At 41.4% G+C, this 17174-nt stretch overlaps 1 protein-coding gene across 3 annotated transcripts in view; it reads left to right on the forward strand.

The window, feature by feature from the left end:
• The window catches only part of LOC108922326 (microtubule-associated protein 2-like), a 72312-nt gene that overhangs the window by 13744 nt on the left and 41394 nt on the right, over positions 1-17174 (forward strand). For 2 of the 3 annotated variants that reach the window (XM_029255944.1, XM_018732400.2), the window contains exon 2: positions 5755-5830. The exons of the other annotated variant lie outside the window; for it this stretch is intronic. The gene's annotated coding sequence lies outside the window, so the exon portion shown is untranslated. The remainder of the gene's footprint in view (positions 1-5754; positions 5831-17174) is intronic. 3 annotated transcript variants of the gene reach the window in all.

Below are 17174 nucleotides of genomic sequence, written 5' to 3' on the forward strand. Positions count from 1 at the left end.
TTCGGTCAATGATCAATGTGTGTGTGTGTGTGTCTTAGTCTTACTCTTTATCAAGAACATAATGGAAGTGTGATCTTTGAGTAAGTGGGTGTTTTCTGTGGAATCAGTCATGTATGTTTTTGTGTCTGAGCCCATTATTTAGTTAGGTGGTCATGTGAAGAGAACTTTTGTGTATACAAATTTGAATAATCACATAGTTAAGGGATACGTATATTTTCTGCCGGGTTGGACCACAGTCCTGCTTTCCGGTGGGTCTGGGGTTCGAGTCCCGCTTGGGGTGCCTTGCGATGGACTGGCATCCCGTCCTGGGTGTGTCCCCTCCCCCTCCGGCCTTACGCCCTGTGTTGCCGGGTAGGCTCCGGTTCCCCGCGACCCCGTATGGGACAAGCGGTTCAGACAATGTGTGCGTGTGTGTATATTTTCTGCCTTTTTATCAACAGAAAACACACGTTTTATATCAACAGATAAATATATCGATAGATAATAGAGAATAGATCAAATGGAATAGTAAGGCAGCAAATGTACCAAGAGAGACAATTTAATATGTTTGGAAGACAGACAAACAGAGAAGGGACAACTTTTTCTGTCATAACAGCAGCAAATTCTTTCCTACAGATTGCATTCTATTGGCATGGACAGCTGCCTCTTGACATAATAAAGTTACTGTCATTTTAGAGCTGTTGTGGCTCTTACTTGGCGTTGTTTATCGGTGAGATATTCACTGAACTATTGACCAAAACAGTGAAATTGTAAGGTATGCACTTTGCTTTGGATGCAAGACTCTTCTTTTGAACTTCTTTCTGCATTAGACTAATGACCCAGGGTGTGCTTGTGACACGAAATCAACTGTAAACGTGCTGCATAGAAAGTCTGCCCAATCTAACACATTTGGACTGTCATCAGCCCTTAGAGGTCAGTTCCATTAAATAAACACAGCATAACTGAGGTGTCAGTATTTAAAATGTCACATTGCTCTGACCATGTGGAAAATCCAGAGATATTAAAAAAGTCAGTGGAGGGCCTACTGTTGTGTAGTTTATCCTTGGAAAAAGCTTTATTCTTTTTTTTTTTTTTCTTTTCACTGAATTCTGTAATTATAATGCTGTCTTCTTTATGTTCATAAAAGGCTTGAAAGCCATGGTTAAGAAAAGTATTATGCATTAACTAGAGAACAGGGTTTCAGATGCTTTTCTTCCTCTAAGCATTCAAAATCAGAGATTCTTAAAAAAAGTTTGAGTGACTAGAGAACTGGAAAATACTGAGCAAAATGTTTTAATTTTTTTTTTTTTGCCACGATGAAAGGCAGAGGTCTTGGGCAAGCTGTGTGTTTGTGCTCTTATATTGACAAAGTAATTGAAGTATAGCACAGTCATTGCCCACTTAACATCATATTTGTTCAGCAGCAGGGGACTTTTACAGCTGTGCCATTTCAGAACCATGTTCACCAATGGTCACCTGAGGGACCACGCTCACAAGTACGTTTTCATTAACGCTCAAGTCTGTGACAGAACTTAAAAAACTAACCAAAATTTTTGATTTCTTTACGGGCAATGTAGCTTGTGCAGGTGCATTGCTGGTGGGCGTATCATGAATAAATAGCACTTTTTGTTATTTCGCAAATAATGACTTCAAACATGCATGATAATGAATGGCCATCTTTAAATCACATACACACACACACACACACACACACACACACACACATTTGCTGAAGCTGCTTGTCCCAAGCGGGGTCACGGCAAGCCAGAGCCTAACCTGGCAACACAGGGCGCAAGGCTGAAGGGGGAGGGGACACACCCAGGACGGGATGCCAGTCTGCCACAGACCACCCCAAGCAGGACTCGAACCCCAGGCCTACCAGTGTGCCACCACGCCCCCCTCCATCTTTAAATAAAGAAGATAAGGCTTTCCAGTTTTTCTGTATTTTCAGTTGGAGGTTCTCAGAATATACTGAAATTAATTGTGAAGTAAAGATATACAGATATCTATCATTTAATTTTACATTGTATTATTATAATTCAGGCTAACATGCATTGTGTACGTCCTGCAACATGGGCAACAGCGAGTAGTGTTGCTGTCTCACAGTACCTGGGTGGTACGAAAGAACATGGGTTTGATCCCCGCTCAGTCTGTGTGGAGTTGACATGTTTTCCCTGTTTCTGCATGGGTTTCCTGCTGTTCAGGTTCACCCGTAGTGTGTGAGTGACAGAGAGAGTGTGTTCTGCTGATGTATGGATGAGTGACCCATTGTAAGTAGTATGTCTAGCAGCGTAAACTGGATAGTGACCAGATGGGAGGTGATGCAGGGTGTTTAGTTAAAAACATCAAAAAGGACAAATGAAAGAAAGACACAAAACAGGTACTTTCAGCAGCAACTGCATCAACAGCAGTCCAAGCTTTGTAGCATAACAACTCCTGTCTTTTGTCGGTTCATCAATCCATTAAATACTACGAGTGCTACTACTTACCTTCAGTACTGCCCTTTTTTCTTTAGTCCTGTGTATTTATTGTCCTGTACTCCTGTTCTGTGTTGCACCATGGTCTCCATAGAAACAACATTTCATTCCACTGTATACAAGCTATATAGAGGAATGACAATAAAAACAAGTTGAACTTGAACTTGAGTGCACCTGTCCCTTTTAATTGGAGTGGTCGATAATATATATATTATATATATCAATTCATTTTGCGACTCTGGTGCCATGTTCAATGTGCAATGTGTAATTTATCCTCATGGCTGGTCCCGGAAGGAAGTGGCGGACCCAGGTGCGGAGCGGAATAAGTGCTTTATTCAGGAAAATCCGCGAGGCTTCGTCGCAGGACAGGCAAAAGGTCTCCGAGGCGCAAACGTCGTTGAAGGGGTAATCCAAAAGACAAGGTCGGTGCACAAGCAAGAGGTCGAAGATCATAAGGAGGTAGGAGGACTAGGGATTAGGAGTAAGGGACTGGGAAAGGACTCAGGGATCAGGAAGGAGATGAGCAACAGCAAGGAGGTCAAGAGTAGCAAGGCTAAACAAGGTTCTGCGTCAGTCCCTGCTCTGACGCTGCCTTATATGCATCAGTCTGTGCCGCACCCCAGGTGTTCCGCGTTGGCTCGGTGGCATGGGCGTGGCAAAAATGACTGTATATTGCAGATTTCCAGCCCGTTGCAATGTTCTGGTCCCTAACCATGAAATTTACTAGGCAAGGACTGTATAAAGGGAAATTCTTGCTTCTCTTTCCCCTTCGGCATGATCGATGCATTGACAGATCAACACTAGAAAAGTAATACTGTATCAGTTTCAGTTCATATTAGTTCACTTAGTTAATATCAGTTTAGTTATAATATCCAAGTACTGAAGACACTTTGCTTCCAGAGTTGCTTTTTAATGTTAGGCAGCACAAGCAATATTAAAAACTTGAATACACAGTTTTAATTCATGAAAAAATCTACATGTCCTTTCAATAAAAGTCGGTACTGTCAAGTAGACTAATCAAATAAATACAAAGAAAGTAAGCCACAGGCTGCTGGGTATTATTATTTTCCTTCCTTTTTCCAAGGCGGTTTACAATGTCTAGTTCGTATAATTAGCTACATGCAATGATTAATTACTCACAGTGTTCTACGAGTGGCTTCGCCAAACTCATGAAAGAAGACAAATGTGTTATTAGTCTAAGAAAACTTGACAATGCACAATTTTGCTTCAAGAAACTGAAAATACAGTAATCTATATTCTTTAGAACTGTGCACTTGTTTCAACAAAATGATTACTGAGTTACTATGTTATTCAGAAAACACACACAGAAGAGGCAAATCTCTTTGGGGAACACTTTGCGTAGAGAAAACATCTTCCACGGTTCAAAGCTTTTCTATGCCTTTTTGAGAATGCAAAGCTGAAAAATTCCAGAGGAGAAAGACTTCAGTACTTTTTAAAATTTTATCAGCTGCCAGTCAACAGAAGAATGTTAGCAGTTATGACACCCCTGCTGACCATAATCATCTGTCCTGCCACACCATCCGTTTCCACTGTTCACCTGCTCCATCAAGATGGATGTCACTAAAACATGGTCATAGACCTCCAGGCCTTTAGTTGGGAATATTAAAAAAAATCCATGGAACTGAATTGAATGCTACAATATTAACCATAATCTTTGTTTTAGTAGTCTTATAGTGGTGAGAAGTCCAGGTTCTTTAAAGTAGATGCTGACTCGAGACTTAAGTGCAGAGATAAGGAAGCACTTTTGACTTGACCGTGCTGCTGCCTGCCAGACATACTAATTAAGAGCCGAGCACTGCAATTATTCAGCACGAGGCGGCCGTCACATCCCCTCTTTAAGCACGAACTGAACAGATTTCACCCCCGCAGGTGCCCCATACTGTAGCAGCATTGCCTCAGTGCCTGTGAGCTGATGTATTTCCGAGGCTTTGTAGAAAATTGGGACTTAAGCATTTATTACACGCTCCTTTGTTCATGGTTGCTTCGCACACTGTGAAAATCATTGGACTTATGTAGAGGTCATCTGTGCGGTGCATTATGGGTAAGAAAACAGTATGGAATTGAACCACTTAGCGCTGAGCTGAAGCACCCAGTCAGTGGAAGACTCTACTGCAGAGTTTTGTTGGTTCAGCGACTTGCACACACATGGGCAGCAGTGTTCACATACAGTTTCTTCCACTATAACACGATGTTGGTGTTACTGTGAAACATCGCATGATGCCAATAAAAATAAGAGTTTCAAGGGAAAAAAACGGTGTTAAGAGCACGGGAACAGTAAATTCATGAACTGCTGAAAACTCATAACATGACCAAAACTAAATGAAAGCACAGGGCAAAACTAATCAAAAACGCATTTTACTGCAGTGTTTTAGTATTATTTATGGTCTTCACACTAACACCCAAATGCCTTCCCCCCCCACTGTTATCACTTTAGCTGACCGTGGTCAAAGAAAAGGTTTGACGTTTCAGTCTTTGGAACGCAATCCATTATTCCCAGATGACAAAAGTTGGTGTTATATAAATTGTCCCTGGTTAATCATGTTATATCCAAATTGCATAATTGAAACAATACATTATAGCAAAATTGAGTGGGGTGTTTTTTTTTTTTTTTTGTCCTGCTGGTGAAAGCAAGTAACCATTGTGTTCAATGGGAAGGGTCTTCAGGGGTGTTAATGTGCAGTTCTCCAGGGTATGTTAAAGCAGTAACCTTGGGTTGCTGACTGCTAAAAGAGTGCATGTGAAGTCAATTAGTTTCATGGCATTGAAAGATTTGTCTTTATTATTATTATTATTCTAACATCTTGACTGCAGCCAGGACTTCTAGAAATTTCCCAGACCTGGTGCCACAGGGCTCTTCCCTCCTCCGTCACGCTACCCATGTGTCCTTTCCTTGAAAGCATTCCAAAAGAGAATGACCTCGTTTGCTTTGCTCACTTTTGTTTACCGGCCCCTGTAATCCCCCCAAAGACAGGCACACACAGACACACAGACGCGCACACACGCACACGCACACACACACACACACACACACACACACACACACGCACACACCCCGTGCAGCCCTCCCTTTCGTTCTCGCTAGACGCAAGCTGCCGGGTAGCTGGCAGAGAGCTCGGGTCTGGGAGCGTCCTGCTGTCTGCTACGAAAGCGTCGCGCCGGCTCCGGTCACCCAGGGAAAGGACAGAGTGCCGCTGGCGGGAACATGTGTGTTCCCTCTCAAGAAGAGCTCTGAAGAAGGCCATCCTCTCAACCTGTCCGTCTCTTCTTACTCGTTTAGGTTTTTTGAGTGTACACCTTCCTTACTGAAGCACCTCCCTCGAAGATCAACACCACTCTGTTCCCTTAACCGCCAGGTAGGCTGCCGTCGGTCCCCTGCATGCGCGCTACCGCAGCCCCAGTCTCATTAGTATGCGAGCTGGCACTTGCTTCATTGTTGGTAGATCCCACTTGCTGCAGACCTAGCCGGCGGCTCATTACCGTGCTGTCACTATGCCTCTTGTTCTCTGTCCCCGTCTGTCCCCTTTGCTGTAGCCGTAGCCACAGCTGAGTAGGTAAATACAGAGTGCTGGCTCACAAACACTGCTCTCGGTATTTTCTGCCCACGGTATGTGCATGTGTGTGTACATGTTTGTTTGTTTATGAAACTGAAGTCCACGTAAGGCAGTTCTTAGTAATAACAAATGAATGCATGTGTTTTTTTTTTTTTTAGCTAATTGCATTTTGTACCAGTAAGAACTGCTTGAGGATAAGCACTCTTTTTATTATGGTAAATGGGGTCTCTCCTGTGTACTGGTGTGCTGAGTCGGGTCAAGGTGGTGCTGGAGGAGCATTTAGATGTTATTTGTGTTGGACGAGTAAGGATGGCACACTGACGCACACAGCTGCCCAGCTCCCCGATCACTGTGTGTGTGCGTGTGGAAGGGGGTGTTTTTGTTTGGGTGTGTGTGGAGAAATGTGTACTGTTGGAATGGAATATCTTTTTCAGATAATCTTTCGCTCTTTGGAGATGCAGTGATAAGGTACAATCAAGCTTAAAATTTTACTTATTGTTTCAGTCCAGAATTTATGTGGGTAACCATGAAAGAGCTGCACACAAAACACTTTGGGTGTACATGACTGTGCATCTCTGTCCTGCTATTTCGACATACCTTTAAAGTTACTTCTTACCAACGTGTTCCCATGAAAAAAAAAATCACGCAAGGTCTTCATAGCGTCGTACCGCTGCTTGTGGACCAGTTACGGGGTGACATTTCTAGAACCTTCTACTATGTGCAGTGTATTAATTTGCGCAGGCAAACAAGAGAAATACAAATGCATAAATGTGTATAATGAGATGAAAAATGAAAGGTGCACAACTTTGAATATGATGAAATAATGGCAATGCCATAAAGAATAATAAAAAAGTGAATACAGTCCATTGGTACAAATGATCAGTGGATGGTGAAGCCGTCTCGGTGCTGAGGTTGTGATTCCAGCCCTTCATTCCGATCCACCCCCACCCGCATGGTGACTCAGACAGACCAGCTTTTAGTCCTTTGTACCCAAGTAAATGATCTTAATGACTAGGTAGTGGTGGGGGGGGGGGGGCTGGTTTGTTGACTCTAAGCTCAAGAGTGCACCAGCAGCCTTTGTTCATTACAGCTGGGTGCTTTGTTTTGCACACGCTTTACTTGTATTTTACTTCATACGTGAGGTCTACGAAGCTCATGTCAAAGCCCTGTTCTGCAGTGAAAGTGGCTGAAAACACTGCAAGATGCATCAGTGTCTGATTTCCCAGCAGACCCCCAGACAGCTGCTGTCCCCTTCTAGGCCCCTCTCTCTCTTTATTGCAATTACACAAAATTACCTGACTGCATCAAGGAAGAAAGGGCGTGCCAAAATGCTTGTCTGGCTCGTCATTGTTGCGCCTGCCTTTGGGGATGTGACATTTCTGCATAGTAATGAGGCCCTGTGCAGCCAGCTGTGTGGGTGGGCCACTGATGTATCTTAGGCTACAGCGTGTTTTGCTCGCTGGGATGCGGCTCGAGGTTGTGGTGCCTGTTGTGCTCATCGTCATAGTAGATGTTTCCTTCTCCCAGCAAGTAATTCCATTAATAAGGCATTTTGGACTATCGAGGCTTTGTGGGATGGGGTGATCAGACGAGCTTCCTTTTTTGTCCTTTGTCCCTGAGCTCAAGGAGTTCGAACAAGACACTTGCAAAATAAGTGAACCTTTGGCTCGATTTATTTCTAAGTTAAGTCACTTTAGTGGAAGTGTGCCTGCAAGTGATGGCAAAAAGGCAGAATCTTAATTTGGTGCCAGGAACGTTGAAAATGACTCCACATTAACCGAGTCACAACGCAAGTTATCTTTGGTGACTACATTACATTTAGTGATTACATAATTACATGCATATATATATATATTATATATAAAATCTATGACATAAATTGTTGCAAATGTGCTACTCTTAAAGGGGTAGCTGGTAGTGTTGTGGCTAGAGCTGCTCCCTTTGGACCCAAAGGTCATGGGTTTGAGCTTCACCTCTAGCTGTAGTACCCTTGAGCAAAGTAGGTGTTCCAGTACTACTTACCCAGCTGTAAAAATGGATAAATAATTACAAGTACTTTAACATTGCAAGTAACTTTTCTTCAAAGTGTCAACTAAATCAGTAAATCATTTTTACTAAGTAAAGTGGTTCACAACTTCAGGTAATTATATCTGACCGCTTGGTTGACTTTACCATGTATTAATGAGTTTCCTGGTGCAGGAATTTTCAACTGACCCTCTCCTCCTTATTTGAAAATGACTTAATCTTCAGCCTCCTTACTCTGCTGACCACATTAAACCTAGCTTGATGGGGAAGCTGACATAGATTTGCTCAAGGCTTGTCTAGAAAGAGGGGCCTGGAGGCAGCTTTGTCCCTGAATCTTCTTTTAAAAAGATCTGGATGCCTCTTGAAGGCTCGTGGTGTGGGAGGATTACTGTGGGAGGACAGCCAGATCATTAAGGTGTTCAGCTAAGCCGGGTAGGGTGAGGGGTGTTTGCTTTTGTTGGGAAAGAAGAAAGTGGCTGACACAGACAGAATGATTGTAATACTTGCAAGTGACATACTGCAATCCTGCAAGACTGATGTTACAAAATGAATAAATGCAGCACAGAGTGGTACAGAGAATTATCACAGTGGCTAAATATTATATAAAATTTAAGGGAGAAGCAAGAAAACAAATACATTGGGTCCGTGGCTCATTAACTAAAATTGACATCAGAAATCTGTTTGTAACTCAGTGTGTTTGTGTATTTAGTCACTTTTAGCACCATAGGGTACTGTTTATGCAATGTACTGTATACACTGTGGAGATTTGCATTGCGAATTATAGTCTTTATGGACTGTAGCATAATACTGATTGAGGTATTGCTATTTTTCATATGAGCCATATCCACACAGGTCCTTTGACTCCACAGTAGAATGGCCAGGAGTTGAGGGTAGGCACTGATACTTAGTTTTGATTGGCAACAGTGGAGAGGAGAACAGAAGACTCCCAGTTGGCTTATGCTGTTATTTATTTTTATGTGTTATAACTAACCTTGTTTAGCATTCTAACCATGTTCAACACTCTGTGTCCCTGTGAGGAGAAGAGCACACTGTAAAAATAAATTGATTTATCTGATGCTTCTTTCCAAAGCAACTTAGTGTTAAGCTACTTACAAGTATTTACCCATCTGTACAACTGATAATTTTACTGGAGCAATTTAGGGTATGCATCTTGCTCAAGGATATTACAGCAGTAGGTGAGATTTAAATCGGCCTCCTTTGGATTCAATGGCAGCAGCTTTAACCGCTAAACATCAGCTGTCCAACTGCTGACTTGAATTATGTCATATTCAGTAAAAGCTATATAATACAGACACCCTAAATGAATTAATAGGTTGGCTTATGTTTTTTTTTTTTTTAAGTTAAATCTGTAATTGATTAAAAATTCTCCGTAACATTATTTAACTTTCATGAACCGCTCGTCCACTGCAGGGCTGTGGTGGTCCAGAGCCTATCCCAGAAACCTCGTGAGCAAAGAAGGGTACAGCCTGGATGGTTCTTTTTTATTGTTTTTTTTTTTAATTATCTTGAAGTTAAAATTACTACTACTTTAAAATTAATAAAAGTTGTCACCTACTCCAATTAAATGTCATCTTTAGACTGATTTGTTCTATATAGCTGTAATAAATACACTGTAAGACATTGAACATTAACTTTTTGCTACATTTAAATTAACATTAAAGAGGAGTAATTTTTTTTTTTTTTAATAAACTCCTATTCAGTGTTGGTTGTGGACTATTTTATCCTTTAAACATAGTTTGTCCATGCTGGTAATGTTCATCTTGTTATTCATTACCAACACTCAGGAACACCAGACACAAGCTGTTAACTCTTTGTAATAGAGTTGAATTATAATCCCATTCTTTTTGTGTGCGTTTTACTGCCAAATTACATCTGAGTGTGAAAACAAGTTTAATTTGTGCTGCAATAAACAGAAATGTTAACATATTTCAACATTCATAGCTGAAATGTTAACATGAGGACCCAGAGTAGTTACTACTCCTTTCCCTCAGGGTACTTCGACACTTTTTCCACTCACTCTGTTGTACAGCAAAAACCTAAATGGGAAAAAGAAATAAATATCCGTGATGCTGCATGGCAGCTATGATCAATCACCCTTTGTTCCCTACCACGGTTGGCTGTCCTCCACCCCAATGGCACGCTAAACAAACAAAACCCCTCACCATGAAAACCAAAAGGGGAGTTAAAAAAAAAACCAAGGACCAAGACTGCATAGTCATGGCAGTGATAAACGAAGATGCCTTGTGCCTCCTAGTGTTCTTCCAGGTCCCTCCAGGGCAAGCAACATTTTCTTCTTCTCAACAAGTCTGGTGTTTTCCGTTGTCCAAAGACGATGTTCAATTCAATAAGCGGGCAATATATTCCCCACTGACCAGACAGGATGCAGTCCCTACTTTTACATTCTCATTTTATAACGGGAAACAAGTGGAACTGTGCTTGTTTTGAAGTTCACCAGGGTAAGCAGCATTTTTCAGAGATACATATTTAAATATAGCTGTCGAAATGTGTGCAGTTTCAAAGGTAAAACAGTTACTGTGAACAAAACCACATGGCTCTAACAAGGGAGCAACTGGCAGTACACCTTTGCCACATCACATGGTTGCCTTCTGTCTCCCTCTCTTCCCCATCACTCTCCATTCACCCTCATCCTCTATCCACCCCTACGCACACCCAGCTGGAGCACAGACAGTGGTGCCTGCAGCAGCCATTTATTTCCATGTTGCTCCAGCTGAACAGAAACCTTATAAAGCTCATTTTGTTACCTTAAGCAATTCCTGAGTGTTCCCAGTGAATCATATTCCACAAATAGGGCCTTAAGAAACACATCTGAGTGGTACATCATCCGTCTAACATTTATTATCTTTCCAACTCAAATCCCACACTGCACATCTAGGGACGTGGCAGTGGTTGTAGCACTGTAATGTTACGCACTCTGAGAATACTACTACTTGTACTATTTCTGCACCTCATTTCAAAAATATAGCAGAGTTTGCAGTGGTCATGGGGGATATCAGAAGCACTAAAAAGCAGGTGTTTACTGTGAAAAATATATGTCAGCAGACATGTCCGTGAGTGACACCGTCTGACATATGTGAGGTGAAAGGAGTTGGTCCCTCGCCAAAAGCCTTGGGGTGAGCATCCAGACAGCTATTTGTTAAGCTTTGGGCTCAGGTGCTGGGAAATCTTTGTTTTTACTCTTCCCATCCCAAACTGGGTAGTATGTTATAATTCATGAAACCGTTATAAAAAACAAAACAAATCACCTACCAATTTAAGTTCTGAGAAACTTTACCTCATTTAACTGATGCTCTTCTCTAAACTGGCTTACAATGTTAAGCAAGTTAATGATTTTCCCATTCGTACGACCGGGTCATTTTACTGTGTGAGTTTTGTGAAGAAAGAGTTTCATTGTTTTCATGGTGCAATTCTAAAGCAAGGATGCACCTATTTAGTTTTTTTCATAGTGAAGCACATTAAGCTGCATGAACTCAACTTGTCCGTGAGTATGATGCAAAGCTGTTTCTTATGCCTGACATAACGTACACTCTCTTCTTGTTGTCATACATTTGTGATCTCCGTATTTGAATGTAATGCTCATTGGGGTATCTGTCAAGATTTAAACATGTCAAGGTAAATAATGTAAAAAACATTTGGACAGCAGATTTTCGTGTCCTTAACACAATTGTTCAGGACTATTTAAGTCTGGGGGGGTGAGGTGGCATAGTAGGCTTGGCTGGGTCCTGCTTTCTGGTGGGTCTGGGGTTCGAGTCATGCTTGGGGTGCCTTGCAACAGACTGGCATCCCCCTCCAGCCATGCACCCTGGGTTGCTGGGTTAGGCTCCAGTTTGCTGCAATCCCACTTGGGACAAGGGGTTTCAGACAGTGTGTGTACTTAAGTGTGATGTGTTAGTTCCCTTCATTTTATGAATAAACTGTAGATTAAAATTTAAAATAATTTAAAGGGCTCCACTAGCCAGCGTATCTTTGCATGGGTATTTCAGTGCAAAGACTAAGAAAAGCAGGTCAGCTTAATCATGCGAGTGCCAAGATATCTATATATTGCTGTAATGAGTTGTGCTTCAGCAGAATTAATCGTCACTATGCCGTTGTATAACTCTGAAGTTGAGCTCCTGTAGCTTGGTGGCAATCCTGTGTGATGTGGTGAGTTGTGACAGTATGACATTGTCACTTTGTTGTTGGCAGCCAGTTCTCTTTCCAAGGCTGACATGCTGTGCTAGCAGTGTGCAACTATTTTGTTCTTTGCTGCAGGTGTATATGTGTGTGAGAGACGGTCTGGAATATTCCAGTTTTCCTCAGGTGTCCCAGAATGAGCTATCCATATCCCACATATTGGCCGACTTCCACTTCATATAAATTTAACGAAAACATAACCGTCCTCCTGTAGGAGGAGTGAAGTCACTTGAAACTTAAAGTCTTTCTGCTTCTGTAGTCTTAAGAGTCCCTACACTCCATACTATGTACAAGTCATGTTTGTGAAAGACTAAGTTTTCTATGTTTTAACTGGAAAAGGGGAAAAAGCAGAAAGAATGCACCTACGTGTCAAGAGAAATACTTTCATTATCATGTAATTTTTGAACTACCTATTTACAAAGACAACTACAGGCTCTAATTTCAAAGTGATCAAAGTTGTCTTCATGCTGATTTTTATTCAGGTTGGGGTGTATGCTGACGGTTTTGGGGTGTATGCTGACGGTTTGCCTAGTGGCTAGCAGCAGGTGTAGTGGTGCTAGCTGCTGCCTTGCATTCAAATGACTCAGGTTTGAATCCCACCTCCTGCAGTAATACCCTTGCTTAAGATCTTTATCCTGAATTGGTCCAGTGAAAATCTCCCTGCTTGGGAAGATTTAAAATTGTTATGGAGAAATGCAAACTAATTTAATTAGTAAATGTTAGGACAGTTTGTGCAGGTTGTGTCTCTTGGAATGTGAACCTGAATGAGCTTGTCTTAATATTTTGCCAGTGAGATTTGGAGCAAGTAACAAACGAGTACAGTAATAGTAGCCCCGTCAGGTGATGCTGCCAAAATGGCTGTAGTTAAAATATACCCTAGCTATTAAAAAAGTACATGTGCATATATGACCAAATTTAAGACATAACAGGTACTGGTAAATCATGTACTTTTACAAGATAATGGGTTGAGGATGTGTTGGTTGCACAGGCACTAGCAGGCTGCACTTGGAAACTTGTCAGACCTTGTAGTGCTAGAGCTAAAGGCTAAAATTCTTACCTGCAACCAGAGAGAGAAATAAAAGATAGAAAAATTGTCATGCAAAATCTGTCATGTGGCAGCAGGTCCTTCATGCCACCAGACTCTTTCAGACCAAAGTATGGTCTATCTTACACTACATTTCCCATTGAATCTATGTTTTCCCTTCTGGCTGGCCCCAGGAAGCTGCAATGAGAATATCAGCACCTCAAGGTTGAATCGTCAATGGGATGAGCTTGTTCATTTCTGCCTAAAACTTGTGGCTTTTGTCAAATTAAATAAAGTTATGCATCTTTTGTTAGGCTTCTTGAAGAATCATAAATGTTCATTATCCTTTCATGACCAAACAAGCCTATTACATTACATATGCAGCATCCCACGGTAATAGGGAGCAGTAATGTTAACTGAAGCCTCCAAAATATCAGCAAACCTAGATCTCTATACACTGATCAGCCAAAACATTAAAACCACTGACAGGTGAAGTGAACAACATTGATTATCTTGTTACAATGGCACCTGGCAAGGGGTGGGATATATTAGGCAGCAAGTGAAGTCAGTCCTTGAATTCCATGTGTTGGAACCAGGAGAAATTAGCAAGCGTTAGGATCTGAGTGACTTTGACAAGGGCCAAATTGTGATGGTTGGATGGCTGGATCAGAGGATGTCCACAGCGGCAGATCATGTGGGGTGTTCCCAGTATGCAGTGGTTAGTACCTACCAAAGGAAAGACAACTGGTGAACCGGTGACAGAGTCATGGGCACCCAGGGATTGATTCACGTGGGAAGCGAAGACTAGCCCCTCTGGTCTGATCCCACAGAAGAGCTACTGTAGCAGAAATTGCTGAGAACCTAAATTCTGGCCATGATAGGCAGGTGTCAGAACACACAGTGCATCACAGCTTGCTGCGTAGGGGGCTGCGTAGCCGCATACCAGTCAGAATGTCCATGCTGACCCCAGTCCACTGCCAAAAGCGCCTACAATGGGCACGTGAGCACCAGAACTGGACCATGGAGCAATGGAGGAAAGTGGCCTGCTCTGATGAATCACGTTTTCTTTTAGATCATGTGGACGACCGGGTATGTGTAAGTAGTTTACTTGGGGGAGAGATGGCAGCAGGATGCACTGTGGGAAGAAGGCAAGCTAGCGGAGGCAATGTGATTCTCTGGCCAGTGTTCTGCTGGGAAACCTTGGGTCCTGGCATTCATGTGGATGTTACTTTGACACGTACCATCTACCTAGAGATTGTTGTAGACCACATTCACCCCTTCATGGTAACAGTATTCCCCGATGATAGTGGCCCTGCCACACTGCAAAAATTGTTCAGGAATGATTTGGGGAACCTGACAGAGTTCAAGGTGTTGACTTAGCCTGCAAATTCCCCAGATCTCAATCCGATCAAGCAGTACATACAACTTTCTTGAGTAGTAACTTTCAAGAATCTCTAAACACACTTAGTAAATATAACTAAATACAAGTGTATGAAGCAGCATAAAATGTGGACCTGACTAATTCACATTATACTCCATGTCTACATTCATGAAGTTCCAAGTCTTCACAAAGCCACACTGAAATAAGCACAAAAACTACAGCCAAGTTGTGTTTTATATTTTGTGCTCTCATTCAAACTAAGTTAAACTACAAAAGGCTACTTTTGAATTTGTTTCTGCTGCTGTCTACAGTATATCTGTTGAAGGAAAATACCTGAAATGACTGGTGGCCCAGCTTCTAGCCTGTGGATTCAGACATTGGGCTCAGTCTATGCAGAGTTTTCTACTGTGTTTGCAAGGTTTCATCCATTTGCTCTGTAGAAACACATCCTCCCACAGCCCAAAGACACATGTCAGATGGAATAAGTAAATTACCCTTAGTATGTCAATTAATTCTTCTAGTCTGTAAACAAGTTAATGACTACAGGCAGTCCCCGAATTACAAACAAGTTCCGTGTCCTCAGTTTGTCTAAGTCAGATTTTGACTTAAGTCGGAACAGTTAAGTGTTGTGGGTATCTAACATCAGTTTGTAAATTGTTTGTCTTAGTATACCCTATATCTTTCTATGCAGAAAAAAGATTAAACACTTCAGATACACTAAAACATCTTTAATGTAACAATACAATAATACACTGCAATAATAATGCACACAACTCCCGTATTTATAATAGAGAGACAGAAAGATGTCTTTGTATGATGCGGGGTGGGAGAATGAGATTCTGCAACTGGGAAGAAATGTCTTTTGTAGCTGAGTGCTCTCTCAGTGAGAGAGTGTCCGTGCAAAACATTAAAGAAAGTAATGTTCGCTTTTCTATTGTTGGTGTTTTACCTTTCTCTTTATTATTTGCATTTATTCATTTAGCAGACTCTTTTCTCCAAAGCAATGTACATCTCAGAGAATACAATTTGTGCATTACATTAGCAGAAAGAGACATAGTTGCAGACATGTGATTCTTAAGAAAAGCTAGTTTCTTTCCATTATATGCACCAGTGTTCATACGAGTAGCTGCATAAAACTCAGAATAGATAAATCCTGATCACCTTCCGACAATGTTTTTTTAAGATACACAAACATTTACGTACAATACAGGAGTAGCACCTGGGTAAAGGCTTGTCTGAATATGATTATAAAGTTATGGTGCATGAACATTTATACCTTCCATGAGCAAAGTGAGTCTGGAAGAAGTGAGTTTTCAGACCCTTTTTAAATGTGGATAGAGTTCCAGCAGTTCTGAGTGAAAGGGGGTGGTCATTCCACCACACCGGCACCAGAACTGAGAACCTCCGTGCTTTTGATCTGGGCAGCTATAGGAAGCCAGTGCAGAGAAACAAGTACATTTGCATTTATTCATTTAGCAGATGCTTTTCTCCAAAGAGCCGTACATCTCAGTGAAAATAGAATTTGTGCATTACATTAGGAGAAAGACAGACATAGCTGCAGACGTGATTCTTAAGTAAACCTAGTTTGTTACTTTCCACTCGATGCATCGATGTTCATCTCTCGAGTAGGTGCATAAAACAGAATAGATGAATCCTGATAACCTTCCTACAATTTTTTTCTTGGATGCATCACATTTACGCTTTGGTGCCATGGTTAGGAGAAAAAAAGTATTAAAGCCAAATACAGTAACACAAGACAATTAATGGGAAAAGGAGGAAGTCTGTCTTAGCTCAGACTTATGCTCCCCGTCCATGAGCCAACAAAGTGCTGTAGACACGCAGTGTTTTGCTGCATGTTGCAAAGTAGCACCCCTTTGTTATTAAGAACCATTGTATACAGTAACTTGAATTTTTAATATAATAGGCTTAATTATGAAGTTCATTTGATTGTTACTTAGGGGTGACAAAAAAACCCAACTTCCAGTCAGTAAGGGGTTGATTCCTAAATACGAGTTGTACATAAGTCGGACATTCGTAACTCGGGGACTGCCTGGATACTTTTACTATAGTGTATCCAGCATTTGACAAAGGCATAGCTAAACCTTAAATGTGCACTGACAAAATGTCTAATTTGTATATTTCAATGATGTTTGTAGTTCTGCAAGTTAAGGACATTTTGAAAATCCACATAAGCAAATTACTTCTGAAATGACCTTTGACATTGTTAACTTGGATAAAGTATTCGACTTGTATACTTTGATATATCCATCAATATTTATGCTTTATTTCTATGATACTGTAAAGGGAGGTAGCGTGGTCTGCAAACTGGTGCATTTTCTCTACTGTGGTGATTGTACTCACCGGTTTGGTCAAGGTAATGCACCCTCACATCCAGACAAGATACAGAAGTAATGATGGGATACATAAAGGATGCTGTATATACTTGGCATAGGCTGTATAATAAACCCATTTATAGTTGACCAATTCAGCTGACCAAAGGTGAC

This window comes from Scleropages formosus, chromosome 1 (genome assembly GCF_900964775.1).
Source record: "Scleropages formosus chromosome 1, fSclFor1.1, whole genome shotgun sequence".
Lineage (NCBI taxonomy): Eukaryota > Metazoa > Chordata > Actinopteri > Osteoglossiformes > Osteoglossidae > Scleropages > Scleropages formosus.